Source organism: Lepidochelys kempii, chromosome 5 (genome assembly GCF_965140285.1).
Source record: "Lepidochelys kempii isolate rLepKem1 chromosome 5, rLepKem1.hap1, whole genome shotgun sequence".
In the NCBI taxonomy this organism is placed as follows: Eukaryota; Metazoa; Chordata; order Testudines; family Cheloniidae; genus Lepidochelys; species Lepidochelys kempii.
In genome coordinates this window covers 34,691,335-34,703,961 of record NC_136384.1, presented here as the reverse complement: position 1 = coordinate 34,703,961, position 12,627 = coordinate 34,691,335, and positions in this window count along the sequence as shown.

Sequence of the window (12,627 nt, the reverse complement as noted above, 5' to 3'; positions counted from 1 at the left end):
AAAGTCTGCTTTGCTTTTTCTGATCAGCAAAAGCAATAAAACAGATTCCATCTACTTACTGGACAGGCAAAGAGAAAATAATACAATCATGACACAAAACACAAATGCAGACTAGAAACACAACTACCAAAACAACAGAATACAATTTAATGTAATTATTTACATTTTTTAAAAGGTCCCTGGTTTTAATATGTGTTCTAAGTAACCATCCATAAACTGGGTAGAGGTCCACTTATCCATGGTGTCTGCAACTCTCCCTTTTCTCTCAGCAACACACCCACATGTGCATGTTTTGGCAACCTTTAGAATTTTGGCACCCGTGTTCCCTTCTTCCTGCCTTTGTTATGCTTAATGCTAAGTTGATGTTGGACTGCTTCCAGGGGTGACATGCTGTGGTGTATAATAGACTGGTGTTATTCTAAGAACTTGGCTTAAAAGCCAGAGAATAGGGAAGCGATGATAAGCACCTGTTCAGTACTGGCTAGACACGACACCTGAGCTCCACAACACCGTTGCTTTTTCAAAGAAGGGCAAAGAATGAAACATGCAGGCTTTAATTCAGCAGTCCATCCCTACTCAGCAAATACTTCATGTTCGGCACAAGCTTAAGTGCTTTGCTGAATAGGGATGCACTTTAGCATATGTTTAAATGCTTTGCTGAAGTAGGGAGTAAGTTTGTCAAAAATATTCTAATACACTTTTTTTTTTAACTTATATGATCAACATACTGTGGACTGAGTGCTTTGTATGATGAATGATTCATTAAAGGAACTGAATGGTTTGCAGAAATCAATAAGAGAAATACGTATGATCTGTAAATTATGCATGACATTCCCCCCTGAATTAAACAGCTTAAAGTGGGTTTGAATGGACTCTCCCCTGGAAATTTTTGAAAAACAAAAAGGGTACCAAATGGTGCATCTTAAATGTGAAACACACACACCTAGACAGTAAAGAAAAATATTTATTTTTGTTTCTTGGGGTCTGATGCTGCAATGCTTAATACTTGACTTTAGTGGGCATTTTACTTGACTAACAACTGTAAGATCAATCCCTACAGATTTGTCCAGGGTGTGATAGCCTTGCCAAATTCAAATCTTTGGGGAGCAGGGATAATAATTAAACCTACTCCCCTCCACCCACTGTTTCCCATATAGGATACTTCTGACAACTATACCATCCTCCACAACCATTTTACAGCGTTGTTTTTTTCATCTTGTCACTTTTTTAAGTAATAGGCCTATACTTCTTCATAAACAACAGGGATGTTTATTTGATCATTGAAGCCCAAGCTAGAGCATCCATATTTGAAGTTGTGTTCTTAGAGGCCATTTAAGGAAAAGATCACAAATCTGAAAGCCTGAAATGTATTTGATTTGAAATCAAGTTTTCTGTAAGGCTCATGTATTGCTTTGATACTCGTATCAGTTCTCATAAATTAAAATGAACCCAGCCATTTGTTCCGCTCATTCTTACAATGTTGGATTAAAATGTAAAGAGCTGTTAGTGGAAAGAAGCATAGTCAAGAATGCCATGGCACTAAATATCAGAGAAAATCTTAGAGCGCAGATTTTTTCCCCTGCAATAACAGGCAGGTTTCTATTAGAGGCATACAATTTATACAGCGAAATACAATAAATCAAATGACATTCCACAAGTCTCTCTTTTTATACCATATGTTTTATTAATACTCCAGAATACACAGCAGCTGTAAAGTTCATCCAGGAGCAAGGAGCAAACTAAACATGACCAGCATAAGTTTCCTGTAACTTGTTATCCAATACTCTGTCCTTGCAGAATCCTTTTCAGAAAGTGTAAGATTTTTGCAGTGGTATTTTTATATTAATTTCACAGGGCATTGAATTTAAATCCCAGTAAAATGTGATGGCAAATGCCAAGTATTTTTACTCTGTGTAGCCAGACCCCCAGGAAAAGAAAAAAGTTGGAGGCTAGCTCCAGTTTAGAGTTGTATGATCCGTACACAGGCATCATTGAAAAGCTGGTGTCTGTCACTGATCAAAACTATAGCAATGAAGTAGGAAAGGCTGGAAGGGAGTGACATTGAGTGGACTCGGACACCTTGGGAAACTTTTACATGGAAAATACGCCAAAGACCACGCAACTAAAAGTTCTAGCATTGTCCCAGCTGATATAACCAAAGACTGAATCAACCCCCCTAAACTTGATGGCTATTTTTATGGTGGTTTCTTTCAATTTAGAACAAAAAGGGGGCCCCACAACTCTAAGCACACTGCCAATTATTGAAAATGACCAAATGAAATAATAATGCCTCTTCTACCAAACAGCAGCTTTAAATACAAATAATGATAAACCTACCCATTGGCCAGTACTTCTGTCTCCTCTAACACTCCTCAAAGATCAGGCAAAACAAATGGGCACTGTGGCATACCCTGAAAAACAGCAAATCTGGCCTATGCCAGACCTGGGGCTTAATCCTGCACCATTCATGTCAATGGGAGTTTTTCGATTCACTTGAAAGGAAGCAGGATTGAGCCCTTAGGGTGGAAAGACAGTCCAGAATCCCCCTCGACTTTACGGAGAACACCATGCTCTCTATCCCTGCCCTCTTACACCAAGGGGATCTAGTATCTGCACCTCCACTGATTGCTACATAGCTCATTACTTGTCCATGGCAGATATCGGGTCTTAATAGCCTGGGGCAGCCGACTTGAGAGGCCCACTCTCATGACACAGTGTAAGATGTTGCAATCTGGATGTTCTACCATACCATGAAGTTAATGGAAAAAACATCAAATCAGGGTTCATTCTTGATTAAAATATTACAATGGGTCAGAGAAATGATACTGTGACATTCAATTTAGTATGATCTGCTGTATTGAATGTTCTCTCTGCAATTCAATGTGTCATGAAATGTCCAGTTTGTCTCAGTGTTCAGTGCATGTATGCCACAGAGATCAGCAGGGCTTGCCATAGAGTTTAAATCCAGCAGATTGAAAAGACTGTGGGGGGCCCTGGTTGTACTAGACAACAATGAATATTCTCTTATAGGTCTTAACTTTGCACTACTAGGCATACTGCCAGATGACGAGACAGCAATTTGTTCAGAAATTATTATGTAGTCTCCTTTCATGTGCTGAGCTCTGCATCTTCCAAAATGGAAACTCTCTCCAAAAACAATTCACTACAATGGAGTTTAATCTATTTACACCAGCCAACGGTCTGGCCATGTAATTCAGATCAGTCTACGGCTCCTTCATGTGATCTGGAATTGCAGTTCCTGGGTCTAGTTCATGCTGATTGAAGTAAATGAAGTTATGAGTGCAGAGAATTTGGAAACTTATTTTTCAGGAACATATAAGGCCAATTCAGTTACTCTAGATTTATTCAACTGTATATAAGATCAGAATCTGCCCCTTAGCATCCATTCAGTTCTTTTCAAGAATACTACATCACATATTTAAGTTACTGTTAGCATCATGCTTTTCTTTCATTAAATGTGATTCACTGTTCCATTACTGAAGCAGAAACAATCCTATAATTTCCCTGTGGAATACATAATGAATTCAGTTGTAATCCATTATTATGAAGGAAAAAGTGATGCAGGACGAATCACTGCTCTTTCTCTGGGAGGACTGAAGGGGTGGGAAGGAAGACTCATTCTTTTCACAAATTATGTGACTACCAATAACTAAATCTGCCAATAAAACAAACATGCAACAGACAAAGTGATATTTATCATACACAATATTGCTGATTTCCCATCAGCATTTTATCTAATGACATTTCTGGGATTCAATTAACAACAATAATGCTGATTATGTCAAAGCACTTCACAATGGGGGTATCATTATGCCCATTTTAAAGATGGGGAAACTGAGGCACAGAGGGCTTAACTGATTTGATTAAAGTCACCTGCTGAACTAACGACAGAATGAAGATTAGAACCTAGTCCTGTGGACTACACTGCCTCAGGGGCCACACATTAGATATATACAGAACAAAATCTTCAGAAGACTCCACCATATAGTAGTAATAGTACTAAGTAATCGCTGGTTTTCTCAAAGGAGTATAAAGCTGAAAGTATGGTGGCTTGTACTCTCTTCTTTCCTCTAGCATCTTAGAATTAGTCAACATGGCCTGGAAGAGACGGTGTGGCTTTCACATTAATGGCCTTATATCTTAAGTACGCAAACAAAGATTTCCATCAGTCCAGGGCAAGCAGTATTTTACTACTGATTCATGGCACCTCTGAATTATGTGATAATGTTTTTGGAATTTAAAAAGGGCAAATGGTGAAACTAGACTATTTGCCAATATTTAGTGTGGATTATTTTACTATTAGAATGTCATCTTGCAGTCCTTTATGTAGGCAATTTTCTTAAAGTCAGCTTAGCTTAATCAAAACATGTTCCAAGATATTTACCTTCAATCTCTCTCTTTTGTCCCCTTCACTTGAGACAAGGGAAACTGTCTGAACACAAGCCAGCCTTAACAGCCTAATATTCTTCAATATTAATACCATCTCTAACACTGACTCCCTTTCTTGTCCTGGATATATGTTTAATCTCTCTGCCTCATTTTCCCTAGCCATCAAATGGGAATAGTATGTACCTACTTTACAGGAAAGTTGCATGAGAGTTACAGAGCTAATGTCTGAGCAGTGCTCTATAGCCACTATGAGTTATTAATACAAACTAACACACAAATAAAAACATATTTTAATGAAAAAATGTCAATGTCAAAGTTGGGGAGAGGGTTGAGGAGGTAATGCTTGAGAGGGATCCATTTTTGTTTTGTTTTGTTTGTTTTCAAATATTTTTGATTTTTTTTAAAGTTATCAAAGTGGTGATAACATTTTTGTTTGCCAAAAATAGGTGTTTTGGTAAATGAAAACTTCCAATAACCACGTTTAAATAACATCAAATAATTCATTATGATTGTATCTCAGGTCCCCTCTCTTGTATTTGTTGTCCTCCTCTGATATCCTTGCATGTTTCTGGTCCTTCTCTCCTCACCCTCTACCAGTTTGGCAGTTTGGACTTTAAAATAATTTATATGCCTAAAATATACTTAGTAAGAATTTTATTATTTTGTTTATTATTTCAGGCTTGCCAGCGTTTCCTGCTTGCTCTGGATCACTCCCCCAGCAGTGCAGAGATTGTGGTTTTTAACAGCATAGTCTCATTTTTGCTAAAAAACGTTATTCTGGGGTTTAAGTGCTTGTGAAATAACCACAGCAACGCTGTGGGGAAGGGTCCCGGAACTGTTTCAGCAAGCCTATAGTAAGACATTATTAATAAACAACAGGAAGCATTCAAAGATTCCTGGAAGAAAGCAAACAACTGCCTGGTAAAACGATTGTTGTGGCTTCAATACAATTCTCTATCGATAAGTGAACTTCAAGGGAATTTAATTTGTTTATATAAAAGAGAGGAAGGTATGGAATAAACAGTGAAATCTGTCTCACTCAGGAGATAAACCAAATAGTTGCATCTAAAGATCGAGCACTATTGTACCTAAAGGGCCTGATCCTTCTCTCACTTACACCAGTGAAAATCAGGAGCAGAACCACTGAAGCCACCATTTACACCAGTTTTAAACTGGTGTGAAAAAGGAAACCAAACCAATATAACTGGGGCTATTTTGGTGCAGTCTCTTGAGAGGATATTGCCTAATGATGGTCTTTTGTACCAGTTTCACTTGGGTACTGAACAATGTTGAAATTGTTTTTTAAAAGTACCCAAACTGCTTAAATAGAGGAAAATAATATCCACTGATCGCACACCCCTAGTTGTCACTCCACACTGGAACCCATACAGGATATCATCAAACAATTACAACCCTTACATGATGAGAACCACATCCTGAAAGATAGCTTTCTCCAATCCATTCTTCTAGCTTCCAGTCAACCCAACCAATCTTTGCAACCACATCAAGAGTAGCAAGCTCTCCACAGACCGGGACACACCAACTGAAAGCAGCACCAGACTCTGTCATAACAACAGGTGCAAAACTTGCAGCCGTATCTCCATTGCTATGATGATCAATATCCCCCACAATACCACCTTTCAAGATCCATGGGTCCTATGCATGCCTACCACAACATGTAGTATACCTCATCCAATGCATCAAATACCCCTACAACAATTATGTGTGTGAAACTAGACAATCACTGCATTCTTGAATGAACTCACACAAAAAAATAGAGACAGATACACCCTATCACCTTTGGGGGAACATTTTTCACAAAGAGATAACTCCACATCTTACCATCCTCAAAGGAAACCTGCACAACTTCAAATGACGAGCCTGGGAGCTTAAATTCATAACTCTGCTAGACATTTAAACTCATCACTTCAATCAAGACATTGGATTTATGACTCATTATAACAATCTGTAACCCACTAACCTTCTTTTGCCCTATGGCTGCAGAATTGTCAATTGTCCACTTCATCTTAAATGGTTCTCTTGCAGCTTATGCTTAACAACCTGTCCCATCTTGAATTCAGATCTGACACTCTGATTACCTTTTCTAAACCTGAAGAAGAGTTCTGTGTAACTTGAAAGCTTGTCTCTCTCACCAACAGAAGTTGGTCCAATAAAAGATATTACTACCTTTCTCTCAAAACTTTTGCTAACACTTATAGATTTAAATGCCCTTTCTAATTAGAACAGTTACACAGAAATAACAGACCTGATTCTCTCTCTTCCACCTGTCTGAACACTTTTATAACTCCACTGACTTCAGTAGTTACTCCTGAGTTAAGCCGTGATTCAACAAAGCACTTAATTTTCAGCAAGTGAGTGATCCTATCTCTATTCAGCAAAGTGCTTAAGCATGTCTTTAAAGTTAAGCAATATGCTTAAGTCCCATTGGAGTAAATGATACTTAAGTACATGAATAAAATTAAGCATTTGCTTAAGTGCTTTGCTGAATTCCTAATGGGAGGGTTACTCATGCTTAAAGTTAAGTGGCCGCAGAAGTACTTTGCTGAATCATGGCCTTAAACTGGTGTAAGAGAGAGGGGTCTTGTGTGAAATTGCAATATTTAACTAACAAACAAAAACCATCACAGGCCCGTTATTTTATCTGGATAGCACAGTATATGTCTCGGCACTATACAAAAGTTCCAGAATTTTTTGCCTGTGCACATTTGTATAACAATTAAAATCTAGGAACTTCTTGGGTACTACCTAGTTTCTCTAGGAATTTTCAAAGACTTGTATTCTTAGCTGTGAACTCCTTGTACGGAAGCCATTACCATACATAACTTCATTCAGTCTGGCCTTGTCTCTGCACAAACTTGCAAGGTATAGTTAGAGTGGCTTAGATAAACTGGTGCAAACTCCTGTGTGGACGCTCGTTTCTCAGTTTTAGAATGGTTAACTGCTGTTTAGTTTAAATCAATAGGACTTGATTTAAATTAATTCAAAATTAGCCTGAATTAAACCAATTAGGAGCATCCACGAGTTTAAAATCACAACTTACATTAAACTGGTGCAATTTTCCATGTAGATAAGCCCTACATTTGGCCTTGAGGGGCAGTAAGTGAACTCATGCAGGAGGCAGACACAATCTGTCTGCAACTTGCTGGAGAGCACCTGGCCCGTTGTTTGTGACAGTGAGCAATTTCTTGACAATGGGTTACACCAGATCTTGTCTGTGTGACTTTACCTTGCTTACAGGACTGCAGATTTTCTTACACATACTTCACGTTCTGCCTATTCTAAACCCCCTTGAACATCATGGATTTGTATGTTTGACTCAGCTTCAAACATGATTAGGGCAAATAAGAGAGACAAGAAAAGGACCAGAGCGGAAAAAATCCAGTGAAAGGATACATTGCAACATTGAGTAGGGAGTAAAAGGAAAGTGACAAACAAATAGGGTAAGACAGCAACAAAATGAGGGACAGGAAAAAAAAAGGAAAAATATGTGCAGCCTTCTAAAGGGTGAAAATGCACAGCAGCCAGACACATTGCAGCAGCTGGTCTGGGGCACAGAGAGGCAGAACCCCTCTGGGAGGGGAAGGGGAGACCATTTAAAACTGCCCTATGTGTCTGTCGGTCTTTTTAACAGTACCTGGTGTCCCACTGGCCACGCTGTCCTCACTCTATTGGAGGCGGTGGAGAAGAAGCTTCCAGTTTCATTTTTGTAATAACAGGACATGAGATTGAAAACAGGCGGAGGCTACCAACAGCTGCTGAAAGGGTATATTGATCCTGTATAGGGAAAAGGAGGTCGAAGTGGTTTGAATAGTACAGGAATGTTAAAATGAAAGTCAGACAAAAATTGGTTTAAGCAAAATGTATTGAAATTAGTAGAGAAATAGTGATCACAAGCTTTTCACTATTACCGGTAATATAAATAATAATTGCTGCCCTTTACTATCCAACTACACAATCTTCTGCAGCCTGGAAGTATATGGTGCACACATTTTCCCCAAAACCATCCCTGACAATGTGTGGGGTTTTTTCTCTTTTTTTACAGTATGAAATTTGAAATTAAAATCTTATATAATGCTTGTATTCAGCCGACTCAGTTCATGCACTTCCTTTGCCACTGGTGGACTTCTGTCTATAGAGGTTCTCATGGTGGTGCCCATCACCACAGTATTTGAGTACCTTCTGTGACACTGTGTGGAATCTGGGGGACACTTTAGGATATTATGAATACCAATATTGTAAAATTGAGATGAGTTATGCCAGATATGCCATGTAAGGTATCTGAAAAATGTTATAATTTGCCAAATATGATCTTGCTTATATGTTTGTGTCACCTTTGTATTATGGGTTATAGATATGAATGTATGTCTGTATTTCAAAACTTGTGCTGTGCTTCTGGGTGACACCCTCAGACAGTCTGGCATCAGCACGGCCTACCCTGCTTGGTGGCCCATTAAGGAGCATCAGCTATACTACTGACCCATTGAGAGAAGGCAAGGGATACACCTTATGACTCAGCAAGGCATGCAGGGGCATGCCTATGGAAAGAACTCTAAGGCTTCCAAACCATGTGCTAGGCAGCTTGTGTTTGAGACAAATGAAGCACAAGCCGTGTGGCAGAAGAATATAAAAGGCAGCTGCATCTTCTCCATTTGGTCTTCACTCCTGATTCTTGTCTTCAGTCCTGCTTCTCACCTCTGGAGTAACCTTTCTACAAATGAAGCTCTGAACAAAGGACTGAATGACCCATCCCAAGCTGTGGATGTGAGACTTTGAAGCCAGCAAACTCACCTGTAATGCTAGGAATCTGATGGACTTTGAAGTCTTTGTATGTATGTGACCATCTGACCATTTAACATCTCTCTTCTTGTTTTTTCCTGTTTCTTTATAATGAACCTTTAGTTTTAGACACTAAAGGATTGGCTGGCTGTGTGGTATTTTGCGTAAGATCCAAACCTATACTGACCTGGTAATCTGGCTGACCCTTTGGGGTCAGAAAAATATTTTGTGTCTAGGGAGCAGGGTTCCAAATAGCTTCTCACTGTACTGGACCTGTGTGCTGATTGCAAGCCAGAGAACTGGAATGCAATAAAGAGGGCTGTGTGATTTCTTTTTGCTTCTTGATAACCAGTGTGGAGGATCAGAAGCACAATTTATGACTGGTTGGGAAGTTTAACTTCAGTGTTACCCACCAGTCTTGGGAGTATCTGCTTTCCTTTGTGCAGCCTGCCCTGACCGTGGCATTTCTAGTGAGGGCTGCCCCAGGCAAACCGGTCACACCTTCCATAAGTAAGAAAAAAACAATTAATTTCTATGTTTTTCCCTGCAGACAAGCAAAACGTGAAGGTGCAGGTTCTGTCTTTTGTGGCCATGAGCCTTCTGCTATTGGTGGTCAGGTTCATTGCTCCAGAGGAACTTACCCATATGCGTGGCCATGGTTATGAAAAGAGTGTCTCTCAGGTAGCTCCATGGAGGGCTTGTCAAAATCTTGAAGTTTACTCTGTATTCAATGGGGAGCCAGTACAGAAAGCAATCTGTAGCACTCTTTGCCTTCAAAACACTGTTAGGGCACATCTTCACTGGCAATGTTAAAGTGCTGCTGCTTTAACACGGGGTGCACTGTCTAAGGGCACTGTCTACACTGCACTGTCTACACTGGCATTTTACAGTGCTGAAACTAGCAGTGATCAGGGGGGTGTTTTTTCATCCCCCTGAGCGAGCATGTTGCAGCGCTGTAAAGTGCCAGTGTAGACAAGCCCTTAGACACGACCACTCTATCCACTATTTGCATTATATCAGGGCCTCAAGCTCATCTCCTTCTCTTCACTGTCAATAAATGTGAGCACTCTCTCCCCCTCTTTCACCCCATCGAAAGCCTCCAGGCTTAAAGCTTTGTAGTGAACATTCCTCTCCAGCAGACCTGTGGCCTTCAGAGGAATTGTTTTCTTTAGAGTCTCCCTAAGTGGACAAGAGTCTAAGGTAAGGTGACCAAGGGAGGGGAGGGTCTAACAATTTTATTTATTTATTTATTTTGTTGGAGAAAATGTGAGAGGCATGTTACCAGTTTGACTCTGGGAAAGGGCTAGCTGTATTTAAAGTACCAATCAAAGAAAAACGATGAAGCAAAATTCTGTCTTTCTCCATTGTCTTAAATGAAAAAGGTAGAACATTTCCAAGTATTAATTCATACATTCAGTTACACTAGAAAACAATTTTTTGACAATGTCCTGATTTGAATAATTTAAATTTAATCCTTTCCACTAAATTCTATGTGAATAGCTTGTATTTAATTTAATCCTTTCCACTAAATTCTATGTGAATAGCTTGTATCTACATGGAAAATTACTTAAGAACAAAGAGTAAAGATAACTCACATCATCATACAGAAGAAGCTTGCTTCTGTAATCAACAACAAAATAAGATAATAAACACCTCTAACTCATATGATATAGCTGCATTTGCATGCAATCAACCAGGGTTTGTGAGTCTGCAATTACTACTGTTAAAGCATTTTCTAAATTCTGTCTGTATCTATTCATATGGCAGATATGACATCATCTTGGCTATATGCCAAACCCAAAGAGCTGCTTGCAGTTACTCACTCTGTATTGACACGGCAGCTGTATTGGAAATGTCTGCAATGACTTCTTGGGAAAAAAAATACCTCTAACATAATATCCATTGACCCTGTAGTTGAATGGATAACCCAAGTACCAATAAATATATGTTGTTTAAATGGAAACATCTCTGCTGTTGATGACACTGGGCACGACACTCGGTAACTCGGGAGGGTGGAAGACCACGAGTGTCGATGAAGCCCTCTTGCTCTAGGCCCAGATAAACTGAGGCCCCTTTGCTCCTTGAACTTTCTGTGACCCTGCATAACTCTGAGGAAGCTAGCACACAAACAGACAGGTTTGCACACGGCTCGCCAGCCAAGGCCAGCTTCGGCCTGGGAAACAGATAGATAAGGCAGAAATGTTTAGCAAAAACCAGTAACAAATAGGACCAAATAAGGCAAGGCGCGGGCAATGCTATTGAGGAAAAACACAACTGGCTGCTTTAGCTGATTGGCTACAGTATTGTATGGGGCAAAAGGTAATTGGTTGCATAAGCTTGTGTAGTGAAATAGGAAAAGGTATAAAATGTATACTGGAATTTGCTGCGCTGCTGCAGGATTTGCAACAGCTTAGTCTCCCTGCGCCCTATTTGAAGCTTCAAATAAATCTCTCTGCTTCTCCACCCCATTGTGATCACTGGCACAATGCACACTGGGCAATGAACCCAGCTGTTGCTTGCCTCGGGCACTCTGTGCCGGCAACACTGCCATTAAGATAGCAGTATCTCACTGGTATTATCTGCAAAGTTCTGACTAAACATGCTCCTTCTAGCTTGTCTCTTTCACTTTAATGAACAAAAATATGAGGATAGGACATTTTCAAAATGGAGCTAGATCCAACCCAAAATTTCAGATTCAAGCACCCCAGACTCTGCTGAATGTGGGGCCATACACAAATATGGCAATGGCCCATTTTTTTCTTTTTTCACATTATTTGCCTATTTATGTATTACTAATAAAGTTTAAGGACAGGAGAGATCATGAGATCCTCTAGTTTGAACCTGACTTTTTGTATATCGCAGATTATCGAATTTCAGCCACTTAATGCTGTTCTGAGCCCAGTAACTTGTGTTCTGAAAATCATATTTTCCAGAAAGGCATCCAGTCTTGATATGAAGACAACCAGAGATGGAGAATTCACCTCTTCCCTTGGTAGTTTGTTTCAGTGGTTAACCACCCTTTCTGTTAAAAATTTGTTCCTTATTTCCAATTTGAAACATACTGTATTTATAATAGCTTGAACTGCTCTCTGAAATCAGTGGGATTTTTTCCAATTATTTTAATGGAGCTGGATCAGGCCACAAGGGTAGTGTAGTGATCTACAGAGAAACCAGATGTACTTCTTTGCTTTGAAACTTTCACCCTCTGACTTTCTGTAAAGTTACAACACTGAGTATTCTTCAAAGGATATTTTCTCTCCACTTCTTTTTTCACTACAGTCTTCAACCTCATGAAATTAAGAGGAGAAAAATCTTCCTAAATCAGTAGCATTTAGCTCAGCCGTCTATCTTCCAACCTGACATGCTTTTTCTCCAGTACAAATTCCAGGAAATATTTTTATTAACTAGAAAGGAAAAACT